This window comes from Pristis pectinata, chromosome 10 (assembly GCF_009764475.1).
Source record: "Pristis pectinata isolate sPriPec2 chromosome 10, sPriPec2.1.pri, whole genome shotgun sequence".
NCBI lineage: Eukaryota > Metazoa > Chordata > Chondrichthyes > Rhinopristiformes > Pristidae > Pristis > Pristis pectinata.
The window spans coordinates 25,842,267-25,854,291 of NC_067414.1; positions in this window are offsets into that span (position 1 = coordinate 25,842,267).

Sequence of the window (12,025 nt, forward strand, 5' to 3'; positions counted from 1 at the left end):
CAAAACCTGAATGTTTAATCAAAAAAAGTCTGAGTATTTCATTAAAAATGGATTACACAGCTTTTGAGTTAACTTGAGTTTAACTGTGAAGCCTTAAGAGGAGATGTAAATGGATGTGTGCCTGGGCACGGTGAATTTTGGAAAACTAGGCAAGGTGAAGCACACACCTGTTGAAGCCTGCAAGTTAATTTGCATGGTGGGATTTTCTTCTGGTTTTGTTTTGCTTGTCTGTATTCTGGCATTCCTGATTTTCTCTGCACCCAGGGCATTGTCGCCAGGGAGGACTTCAAGTAAGACTGAAGCATGGGGCTTGAGACCCTCACTTCCCTAGCATCCTTCTGGGCAATGAAGAATCGCTGGAGAACAAGACAGAAGATCTGAGGGCAAGATTGTTTTATCAGAGGGACAGAAGACACTGCTGTGTACTCTGTTTCACAGAGACATGGCTCACCCCCAGTTCTCCTGACATGATGCTCCAGCCTGAGGGACCGGACAGCAGCACCAGATAAGGGAAAAGGCAGTGGCTTCTGCTTTACGACCAACCCATCATGGTGCACAGTCGTGGCAGTCTTGTCCCATTCCTGCTTCTCTGACCTGGAACATCTGGTAGTGAAGTGCCGACCGTTCTACCTACCAAGAGAGTTCTCCACCGTCATCTTGACTGCAGTCTACATCACACCTCAGGCAGACATCAAGCTGGCACTTGAGGAACTAAGTGCTGTAAGAACAAAGCAGCGTATCCCGATGCCTATCACATTGTGGCTAGAGACTTTAATCGGGCTAGCTTGAAGAAGTCTCTGCCTAACTAACACCAGTACATCACCTGCAACACTATAAGATCCAACACACTCGACTGGCATACCACCATCAAGAATGCCTCCAGCTCCATCCCTCGCCTGCACTTTGGTAAATCTGACCACCTGGCTGTGCTTCTTCTGCCTGCGTACAGACAGAGACTGAAGAACGTGGCGCTGGTGAAGAGGACTCTGAAGAGCTGGATGGGGGAACCAGAGAAGCAAATTCAAGATTGTTTCGAGTTGGTGCATTGGACCATGTTCGAAGATTTGTCAGCAGACCTAAATGAACATGCACAGTCATCACTGACTTCATAAGGACCTGCGTGGACGAGTGTGTATGAACAAAATCATTCTGAGTCTTCCCCAACTAAAAGCCCTGGATGAACCAGGAGATACATAATCTGCTGAGGGCTAGATCTGTGGTGTTTAGGGCTAGCGACCCAGAGTTGTATAAGAGGTACAGGTACACATATAAGAAAGACAGGTCCTCCATGCCACATGCTAATGAGGCAAAAAATACGAAGATAGTGCTGTTTAACATGTGGCTAAGCAGATGGTGCAGGAAGGAGGGCTTCAGATTTTTAGACCACTGGGCTCTCTTCCAGGGCAGGTGGGAACTGTACAAATGGGACAGTTTGCACCTGAACTGGAGGGGGAACCAATATCCTTGTGGGAAGGTTTGCTAGTGCTGCTCAGGGGGATTTAAGCTAAAGTCGCAGGGGGGTGGGAACCAGAGTGGCAGGGCAGCAAGTGGAGAGGCTGTGGGAAAGTAGATGTTAAGCCTACAAGCATCGACAGAAATCAACTGGTTGATGAGCATGGTGGGACTAATGTTCTGAGATGTGTCTATCTCAATGCAAGGAGTATCGTAGGTAAGGCAGATGAACTTAGAGCATGTGGAATTATGATGTTGTAGCCATTAGTGAGACTTGATTGCAGAAGGGGCAGGACTGGCAGCTCAATGTTCTGGGGTTCCAATGTTTCAGACATGATAGAGAGGAAGGTATTAAAGGGGAGGGGTGGCATTACTCATCAGGGAAAACGTCACGGCAGTGTTCAGAGAGGACATACTGGAGGGCTCATCTACTGAGGCAATATGGGTGGAACTGAGGAATAAGAAAGGGATAACCACGTTAATGGGATTATATTATAGACCTCCCAATAGTCAGCGGGATTTAGAGCAACAAATTTGTAGAGAGATAGCAGACAGTTGCAAGAAAAATAAGGTTGTGATAGTAGGTGATTTTAACTTTCCACATATTGACTGGGACTCCCATAGTGTAAAGGGATTGGATGGGATAGAGTTTGTCAAATATGTTCAGGATAGGTTGAGTGAGCTGGGGCTTTTCTCTTTGGAGCGAAAGAGGATGAGAGGTGACTTGATAGAGGTGTACAAGATGATAAGAGGCATAGATCGAGTGGACAGTCAGAGACTTTTTTCCCAGGGCGAAAATGGCTAACATGAGGGGGCATAATTTTAAGGTGATTGGAGGAAGGTATGTGGGGATGTCAGAGGTATATTTTTTTACACAGTGTGTGGTGGGTGCATGGAACGCATTGCTGGTAGAGGTGGTGGAGGCAGATACATTAGGGACATTTAAGAGACTCTTAGATAGCCACATGAATGATAGAAAAATGGAGGGCTACGTGGGAGGGAAGGGTTAGATAGATCTTAGAGCAGGATAAAATGTTGGCACAACATCATGGGCTGAAGGGCCTGTACTGTGCTGTAGTGTTCTATGTTCTATGTCTCATCAATCAATATGTAGAGGTCCCAACTAGAGAGAACTCGATACTTGATCTCCTCTGAGGGAACGAGACAGGGCAGGTGACAGAAGTGTGTGTAGGGGAACACTTTGGATCTAGTGATCATAATTCCATTAGTTTCAAGATAATTATGGAGAAGGTTAGGACTGGTCCTCAAGTTGAGATTGTAAATTGGAGTAAGGCCAATTTTGATGGCATCAGAAAGGATCTGGCAGGCGTGGATTGGGATAAGTTTTTTTTCAGCAAAGTAATGTTTGATAAGTGGGAGGCTTTCAAAAGTGAAATATTGAGAGTACAAAATCTGTATGTTCCTATTAGAATAAAAGGCAAGGCTAGTAAGGTTAGGGAACCTTGGTTATCGAGGGATATTGAGGCCTTGGTAAAGAAAAAGGTGGTGCATATCAGGTATAGGCAGTTAGGATCAAATGAGGTGCTTGAGGAGTATAAGAAATGCAAGTATAAGAAATTAAGAGAGAAATCAGGAGGGCAAAGAGAGGACATGAGGTTGTCTTGGCAGACAGGATAAAAGAGAATCCCAAGGGTTTCTATAGCAATATTAAGAGCAAAAGGGGAGCAAGGGACAAAATTGGTCCTCTTGAAGATCAGTGTGGTCATTATGTGAGGATTGGTAACAACATCTCCTCCTCGCTGACCATCAACACTGGTACATCTCAAGGCTGCGAGCTTACACCCCTGCTCCACTCCCTATACCCACATGACTATGTGGCTAAACATAGTTCCAAGGTCGTAGACAAATTCACCGATGATACCACTGTTATTGGACGAATCACAGGTGGGGATGAGTCAGCATACAGGAGCGAGCTAGGACACCTAGTGCCACAACAACAACCTTTTTCTCAACATCTGTAAAGCTAAAGAACTGATTGTTGACTGCAGGAAGGGGAAAGAGGGTGAACATGCCCCAGTCTACATTGGGGGAAATCGGCAGTGGAGAGAGTCAGCAGCTTTAAATTCCTAGGCGTTAGCATATCAATGACCTGCTGTGGGCCCAGCGCATAGATGCAATCACAAGGAAGGCACGCTAGCATCTTTACTTTCTTAGAAGGCTAAGGAGGTTCGGCATGTCATCAAACACTCAAATAAACATCTACAGATGTACTGTTGAAAGTATCCTAACTGGTTGCATCATGGTCTGGTATGGCAATTCAAATGTGCAGGAACATGAGAAGCTGCAGAGGCTAGTAGAATCAGCCCAATACATCATGACCACATCCCTCCCCACCATCAGAAGCATCTACATGAGGTGCTGCCTCAAAAAGGCAACATCTATCATCAAAGATCATCAAGGATCCCCACCATCCAGGCCATGCTATCTTCTCCAAGCTACTATTGGGCAGGAGGCACAGAAGTCCCACACCACCAGGTTCAAGAGCGGCTACTTCCTTTCAACCATTTAGTTCTTGAACCAACCTGCACAACCCTACTCACTACCTCAGTATAGCAACACTATGACCACGTTGATTACGTTTTTCTTGTGAATGTTGTGTCTCTAATGCTATGTGCCTGTGATGTTGCTGCAAGTAAGTTTTTCATTGCACCTGTGCATACATGTACTTGTGCATATGACAATAAACTTGACTTTGATTGAGTGTGCAACCCATAAAATAATCTCTTAATTTTTTTTTAATCACTAAGCTATAAAGGCATTAGGTTTCTTTACTTATATTGTCTTGAGAGGTTAATTAAGGAAAAACACCCCACAAAATTCTAATATTCTTCAGTACAGCAAGCATTTATCAATGTTCTTGCAGGTGATAAAAAGAAACACAGCAAAATTTCATTTCAATGGATCCATCCAGAACAACCAATTACTGGAGCTATTGCTTCTTCTATTCAAAGCCCTTGGCCTCCATGGCTTGGTTTGGAAGTCCATTTCATGTATTGATCATTTGCTATGTGAAAAACTCCTAATGTTGATGTTAACGTTTTTTTATGATGTTGGACCTATGTTCCTCTTGACCAGGTGTTCAAATTCCAAAATTAAGTCACAGCAGTGTGGCAGTGAGCTCAACAATGCCTCCTCCCCTTTTCCTGACATTATTCTCTCTTCCCACCATCGAGGACATCTTCTTCCCCTCTGCCGTTAGATTTCTGAACAGTCCACGAACACTACCTCATTATTCCTTTTTTGCAATATTTATTTATTTTGTAATTTGTAGTAATTTTATGTCTTTGCACTGTACTACTGACACAAAACAACAAATTTCATAACCTATAAGTCACTGATAATAAACCTGATTCTGATATGGAGCGCAGTTAGATGCCATTGAGCTATTTTCCTAGTCATACCCACATTACAATAAATTTCCCCCTCAGTTTGAGCAAAAACAATAATTGTTTATGATGAATCTTATTAGAGGTCTTTTGGACATTAATAGCACAAATAGTGTAGAGTCCAAGAGATCTGATCCTGTCAACCTACCTGCTTTTTGCCATTTGCATCCACTAGGTGGAGAAAGAGTGACCAATGGAAGTCACAACCGAGGCAGTGGTGACCAAGGGAGAAAAGTCACAGTCTGAGCAGTGAGGTGACATTGGTACTCAATACCTGCATTTTCCACCATCATGTTAGATAAGAATCTCATTTGATATACTGTATAAAGACGGCACACTAGCTACAATATGACCGTTAAGAGTTTAGATTTAAACAGAATATTGTTACCATATTAAAATAGCAACCACAGACAAGACATTCAACAGTGAAAGATAAATAAAATTAATGTCAGAACATCCTGCCTTAAATCAACGTACAGAACATCTTACTAAGACCTGGAAGAGATGGAATTGAATATTGAAGTTAAGGCACTTTAAGATGAATTGTTATAGTAAAATAGGTTGAATGACCATGCTCAATCATATTTTCCAGTCTTTGTTCTTTTAAGTAATTCTTGAAGTAAATGCATTTATTTTTGGCACAACAGATAATTAACTATAACATGCATCAAGTGCAATGCATTGTAAAAAGCTGTCCACTGATTGCAAACAATTAATAACGTGTGCCCATATGTCAATAACTGCCATCATGAATATGGATGGATAGGGTGCTCAGAAGAAAGCAATCCATCAATATAAGTACAAGATCATTTATAGCAATGAAAAGTCGTACATATCATATGAACCTCCAGCAAATCCTCTTAAAATGTTGTCTATTAATAAAAATTTCACATTTATAGATATTTCTAAAAATATATTGTGTAAATAAATTGATTTCAAATCAGTTTGGTAGCACTTGTTAAGTGTGCCCAGTAAACAGAATGCTCATTCTAATATAGTTTCGATAAATTAATTACATTCTCCCAAAAGAATTTTGTAAACATTGGGTTTCAATTTGTTATTCTTTTTACAGATTAAACAACTTTCATGGATTAAGCGACACCAGCTGAGAAGTTATCTTTTAATACCATTTGATAAATTGGTTGTAAGTTATAAGGCTTTATTATCCATTTTGTTAGCTTCATGGTACATTGTTGGCTGTAAAGTGCTTTTAGAGCCACCAAAGATTTTGAAATATATATGATCTCCTTGATTGACAGTAAAATGTCATCAGTTCCTATTGTTCGCCATGATTGTTCATTTCCTCCCTTATACTGTTCATGGTCAGGGAAATATGTGTTCCTAGATCCAGTTTCCCATGTTGTGAATTCCTGATCCAGGATTCACTGATTAAAGCTTGCAGGATGGAAAGAATAATCAAAAGGCTAGTTATTGGCTACGTGCACAATTCCATCAAATGGCAAATGACAAAGGGTCATTATCAAATGCCTGGAGTTATTTTGTTGCCCTGGGAGTAGGTAGGGACAACGTTGAAAGGAAAAACAATTTTTCATAGAACTATTAAATCTAAATCAAGAACAAATTCAAAAACCTTTTTATAAATAAACACACAGTGCAGCTCTGTCCTCCAAAATAAATTGCAGTCTGGTCTCATTTTCTCATCACATGAAACCTGTACCTGACACAATTGTACTGCAGCTAATGCTGATCTTTTATTTTCTGACATCAGCAGTTGTATTCTATCAAAACTTTTCACTTTGGGTTAATGTTGGACAATCAGTTCAATGAATGGACTGTGTATGTTCCTGCAAAGTCTTTATCTGATCTGATCTTTCTCTACTACATCACCCATCCCCTCACTGTGTAGTCAGTGACAGGTTAACCAAAGCATTCTGTTATCTTCTTTCCACGGAATACTTACTGGTCATGGATTTCAAACAAACCAGTCGCATGTTCTGTTGCAGTAATTTGGCCAGTAATGCTAAAAATGTGTATTAAAATAAATAACCTGATCACAAAAAAGATTTGGAAAACATTTCCTTAATATAGTTGAGTGCACTACTGCACGAAGTTCCCCAATTTCATAGCATACCCAAATATAATACAGATTTACTAAATAGATTGATTACTCAGAAGGAAGCAGTTATCAGGGAAGACTCGTCTATTGTTGTTAAACAAGGATATTAGCTGGAATTTTGTCCAATTATCACTAAGTATCCAATCCAATTTGATGCGAATTGTGTTGACAAATTGCATTTTATTATTCAAGTCAGACAACATTGTTGTGTCTTGGGCAGTACAGTATTTCAGAGTAGAGTCACAGTCTTCACAGGTCCCCCTACTATAGATGCCTATGCCCCCAGCACATATTCAAGCCATTGCACCTTGCAATCTATCTCTGGACTCACTATTTGAATAGTCACCAAACTTCACTAAAGAGATGTTTTCTTATAAACATCATCTTAATTAATACCTTTTAACTGTTAAATATTTTTTGGGGATTTCATATTTATTAAAATCTTTTTTTATTTTAATTATTTGCATCAGGGAAATTTAAGCAACATTGAAAAGGCCTTCTGACAGAACGAACTTTCAATAGGGCATTGGGGTGAGGCGAAGGGAGATCCAAAATTGGTACCCTAAGCAGCCAGTTGCAACTTATTTGTTACTCATGGACTGCTCCCCTTCACCAGCTTACAGCTACCACGAAAGGTACATGCGACCACGGAGGGATGAGGGATGACCCCGTGAGTGCAATCCCGGTCCAACCAATCTGGCCAAATGTCTGATAAATATTGGCAGGGAACCTGCAGTTTTGTCTTGGTGGAAACATGGCTGTAACTTCCCCGTTTACCTGTTCTTAGGGGTTTAGCAACAGCTAAGCGCGCTGGGAGCTCTTCTTTTATGTTGGTGAGGCAAGAGTTTACGTTTAAAAAAAACACTCAACTGTCTACAAAGGCCTAAGCCACATTGGTATTACAAAAGCTAAAAAGATAGCAAAAGAAAATGGTCTGAAACCTATTAAACTTCTACCAATGATTCCAAAGCAAGCCAGGAATGGAGCTCAGTCCTGTTGAGTTTAGGAGCCAAATACAATGGCTGGCATATGTAGCTTGGTCTCATTCATTTAAAGGGGTTGCCAACCTGGATTGACTAGGCAATTTTTTTAAAAAGTATTTATTAATATTGACATTAATTTATTAGTTAATAAATGTATTTAACTTGAAAAATAAAGTTGACGTATTTGAACTGTTTTTAAAATGTCTCTGATCATCTTCTAGAAAAAGTCAAAAAGGACATTAGGACAGTCTGGGGATGGGGCCTCAGGATCCACCACCTGTTGCTCACAGACTGCTCCACCACAGCACAGATGGCCACAGCACCAAGGCTGGAGCTTGACTGGACCCACAAGGCTGCAGTAGATTAGTCTGGCCTAATAGGGATTCAAAAGTTACATAAAAGACAATACTCGAACGGTTGCAATGCAAAAACAATTCAGAAGAAAGACATCTTTAAAGTTGTGAATTTCTTCACAAAATGCAATTTGGGGAAAGGCAAGATTCTCACGTATTGCTTCAATCAAAGTAATATCTTTATTAGTCACATGTACATTGAAACACACAGTGAAATGCATCTTTTGTGTAGAGTGTTCTGGGGGCAGCCCGCAAGTGTCACCATGCTTCTGGCACCAACATAGCATGCCCACAACTTCCTAACCTATACATTTTTGGAATGTGGGAGGAAACTGGAGCACCTGGAGGAAACCCACACAGACACAGGGAGAATGTACAAACTCCTTACAGACAGTGGCCGGAATTGAACCCTGGTCACTGGCGCTGTAATAGCATTACGCTACTAATTTAGGAATGTGGAACCAAATGCCCATGAACTCGAGTTAACAAAGATAACTTTTCAACAAAAAGAGTCCCAAAGCATAACCCCTCAGCACATCAAGTCTGCACTCACCATCAAACACCCATTTATATTAGTCCTACACTAATCCAACTTTATTCTTCCCACATTCCCAACAACTCCCCCCAGACTCTATCACTCACCTATACACATGGGATAATTTGCAGCAGACAATAACCTACCAATTGCATTTCTTTAGGATGCAGGGGAAGAGCAGAGGAACCCAGAGATAACCCATTTGGTCACACCGAGAACAGCCAAACTCCACAGAGATGGCACCCAAGTCCACGTGTCTGGCGCAGTAAGATATTTGGAAGAACTTGTCATCTCAAACTATTCAATATCATCAGTCCAGACTTATAGCTGTGAAACAGAATCTTGATGAAAGGAGGGCTAGTTTGTATCCTTTGATTTCTGTTGGTGAGTCGCTTCAACCACTGTATGGTTCAAGGAGCAAAGACTAAATCAAAATGTTATCTTAAACCTTCCATGTTGGTCTAAGAACCAGGGGATGGAATTTTTTTTTCTCCGCAGAGAAAGTTTGGCTGGATTCTCCACAAGGCCCAGGATAACTTTCCTTCCACTAGCTGGGGGTACTCAGTCACTAGTGGTTTCACTGACACACAAATCAATAATATTGAAACCATGCTGCCCAACTAGGATCGTCTAAAACACAGTTGCAGAAATTTGGGGGGGGGGGGGGGGGTGGCAGGGGAGGGAGGAAATGGATGACTTCTGAAGGACTAGAAGAACAATTGCCATCAGATTCACTATAGTGTAGGCCTCAATGAATGTCCTGATCTTGCTTCTTTGAAATGAAGTTATAGTGGTGGGGTACTATGACCTCTTTAGTTAGAGTAGACACTTATCTGGCATTGTAGTTCAGGGCACTTTTGATATTGGCAGTCAATAAAGTCACTTGGCCCCAATTTCTATCAGCCACAATAGGAGAGACCAAATCCACCTGGTGCATGCCTCCCTCCCTCTGATCTACTCCTGCATCCTGCCCAAAACCATAATATCCACTCACCCATCCGACCAGGTATTTCCTATACGCTCCCTTTTCTCCAGCTCCAAAGACCCAGAGAGGAAGGGATAAGGTGGGCAATCTTCAGCCCTCTCAGCTTTCCCCTTGGTCCATTCCTCCACCTCAACCTCCCTCAATTCCTCAGCTGTCAGCCATAAAGCTGGTGGCATAGCTTAATCCCATCTCCCCACATCCGTTCCCAGAAAAACCTCTGCTATTCCCCATGGTTGCTTACCATTGCCAGATCATGGTCTCCTGCTGCTCTGTGAGCTGCTTGGTGGGTCCCAGCCAGTTGCAACACTCACCCTGCAAAAGTGGAAAATCTCACTGGAAAGGGCCTAGTATAGAGAAGAAAGGACCTAGTATAGAGAAGAAAGGAGGCTGCAAGGTAGGAGAGTACAAAAACAGAAGGGTGGGACTGAGGAAGGTTGGCATGGGCAGAGATTAAGACAGAGGGAAGATCAAAGTGGAGGTAATGTTGCTATGCCTAAGCCAACCCATGTACAAGGGTGAAAGGCACCTACATGCATGTCCCCTTGTGCACATTTATCCTGCTGTATTCCTAGGCAGCAGAGCCCAATCTTCAGTTGTCTTGGAACATTCTTGCCACAGGTCCCTCAGTCAGGACTGTGTGGTAGCTGGTGAGAAACAGTCATCCTACAAGTTAAAATGAGTCACACAATGTTAACATTTCAGATCTGGAACTTCAGGACTCTCATGGGCAGCCCAAACATGACATCACTCTCATAACACAGGACCTGAGATAATCTTAGGCCACTTCCCATATCTCAGGAGCAAACTCAGTGAAGCCAGACAGTGATGTAATTCATCATTGCCTTTGGTGCACCTGCCTGTTAGTCTCCCTAGTAAAACAATACTTGAAGATCAAGACATCAAGCCTAGCACAGAGCTCATTGTCTATCAGGCAGCAGTGATCCTTGCCCTCCTGTACACTTTTGAGATATTGCCTACCTATACAAGGCACTTCAAAGCAGTATACAATATTCTTCAAATCCATTGGCAGGATAAATGGATGTCTTCTGCCAAGCTAAGTTCCCCCAACCTGAAGGCACCCATTATAGGGCAAGTAACATTGCTTGCATCTCCAAGCCCAGAATTCCTAATACAGGTGCTCTACACAGAGCCCTGTTACAGCAAGATGTTCTCAGGTAGACAGTGGAAAGGTTGTTCTCAAAGCCTCCTTGAAAAAAGTACAAGATCCTCAATGACTTGTGGAAATCCCTGACTCACCACTGTTCAAAATGGAAGTAGCAACATTCAGTATAGCTGCAAGAACCAAAGACACCAAGAACAAATAAAGTTTGGTAGTATAATTTTCACAATACAACCAAGCTGGTTACTCCAGTGCAGGTCAAGAATTTACATACAGAAACTAAAAGTTCTAAAGATTTGTATGCTCAAAGAGATTTGTATTAATGGCATCTGTATTGGACGTAAATGTGAAGCATTATTCCCCAGTCAAAATACTCCAGATGTGAAATTAAATCAGAAAATGCCAAGGTATCAAGAGGGCATAGGTTTAAGGTGAGAGGTAGGAGTTTTAAAGGGGATATGAGAAAAAAAAATACAGAGATTGGATGATATCTGGAACATGCTGCAAGAGGGTGGTAGAATTGGATACAATTACAATATTTTAGGGGCATTTAGACAGACACTTAAGTGGACAAGGCATAGAAGGATGCAGGCAAATGGAGTTAGTGCAGTGGGTAAAAGGGTTACATGGAAAATGGTGGGCTAAAGGGCCCTATTTCTCTGCTGTGCAAATCTATGTCTCCACTCAGGAGGTAGGTAGAATATAAGAAGGAAACAATGTTTCAGAATAGTAGCCATTTAAATCAGAAAAGTTGACCCAAAACATCAACTTTTAAATGCAAACCCTCCCCAACCTGTTGAATAATTCTGGTATTGTTATTTCAGCTTTCTCATAGTGAGCTTTTCGTTTGGATGTTTATAGAAGTGATTTTGATATTGAAGTGGTTAAATGATGCCCATTGCTCAGATTTTACAACATCTTAGACCATATGCTGCCAAACCAGCATGGCTTATGGTCAAACTACAGCAATCTTAAAACAAGCTCATGTCATTGCAAATATAATTTCCGAAAGCTATAATCATGCACATCAATGCAGGTCAGCAATATAATCAGTAATGCTTGACATAAATACTGTAAGTTGTCTGGACAACAGAAATTTTGTTTAACAGTAAC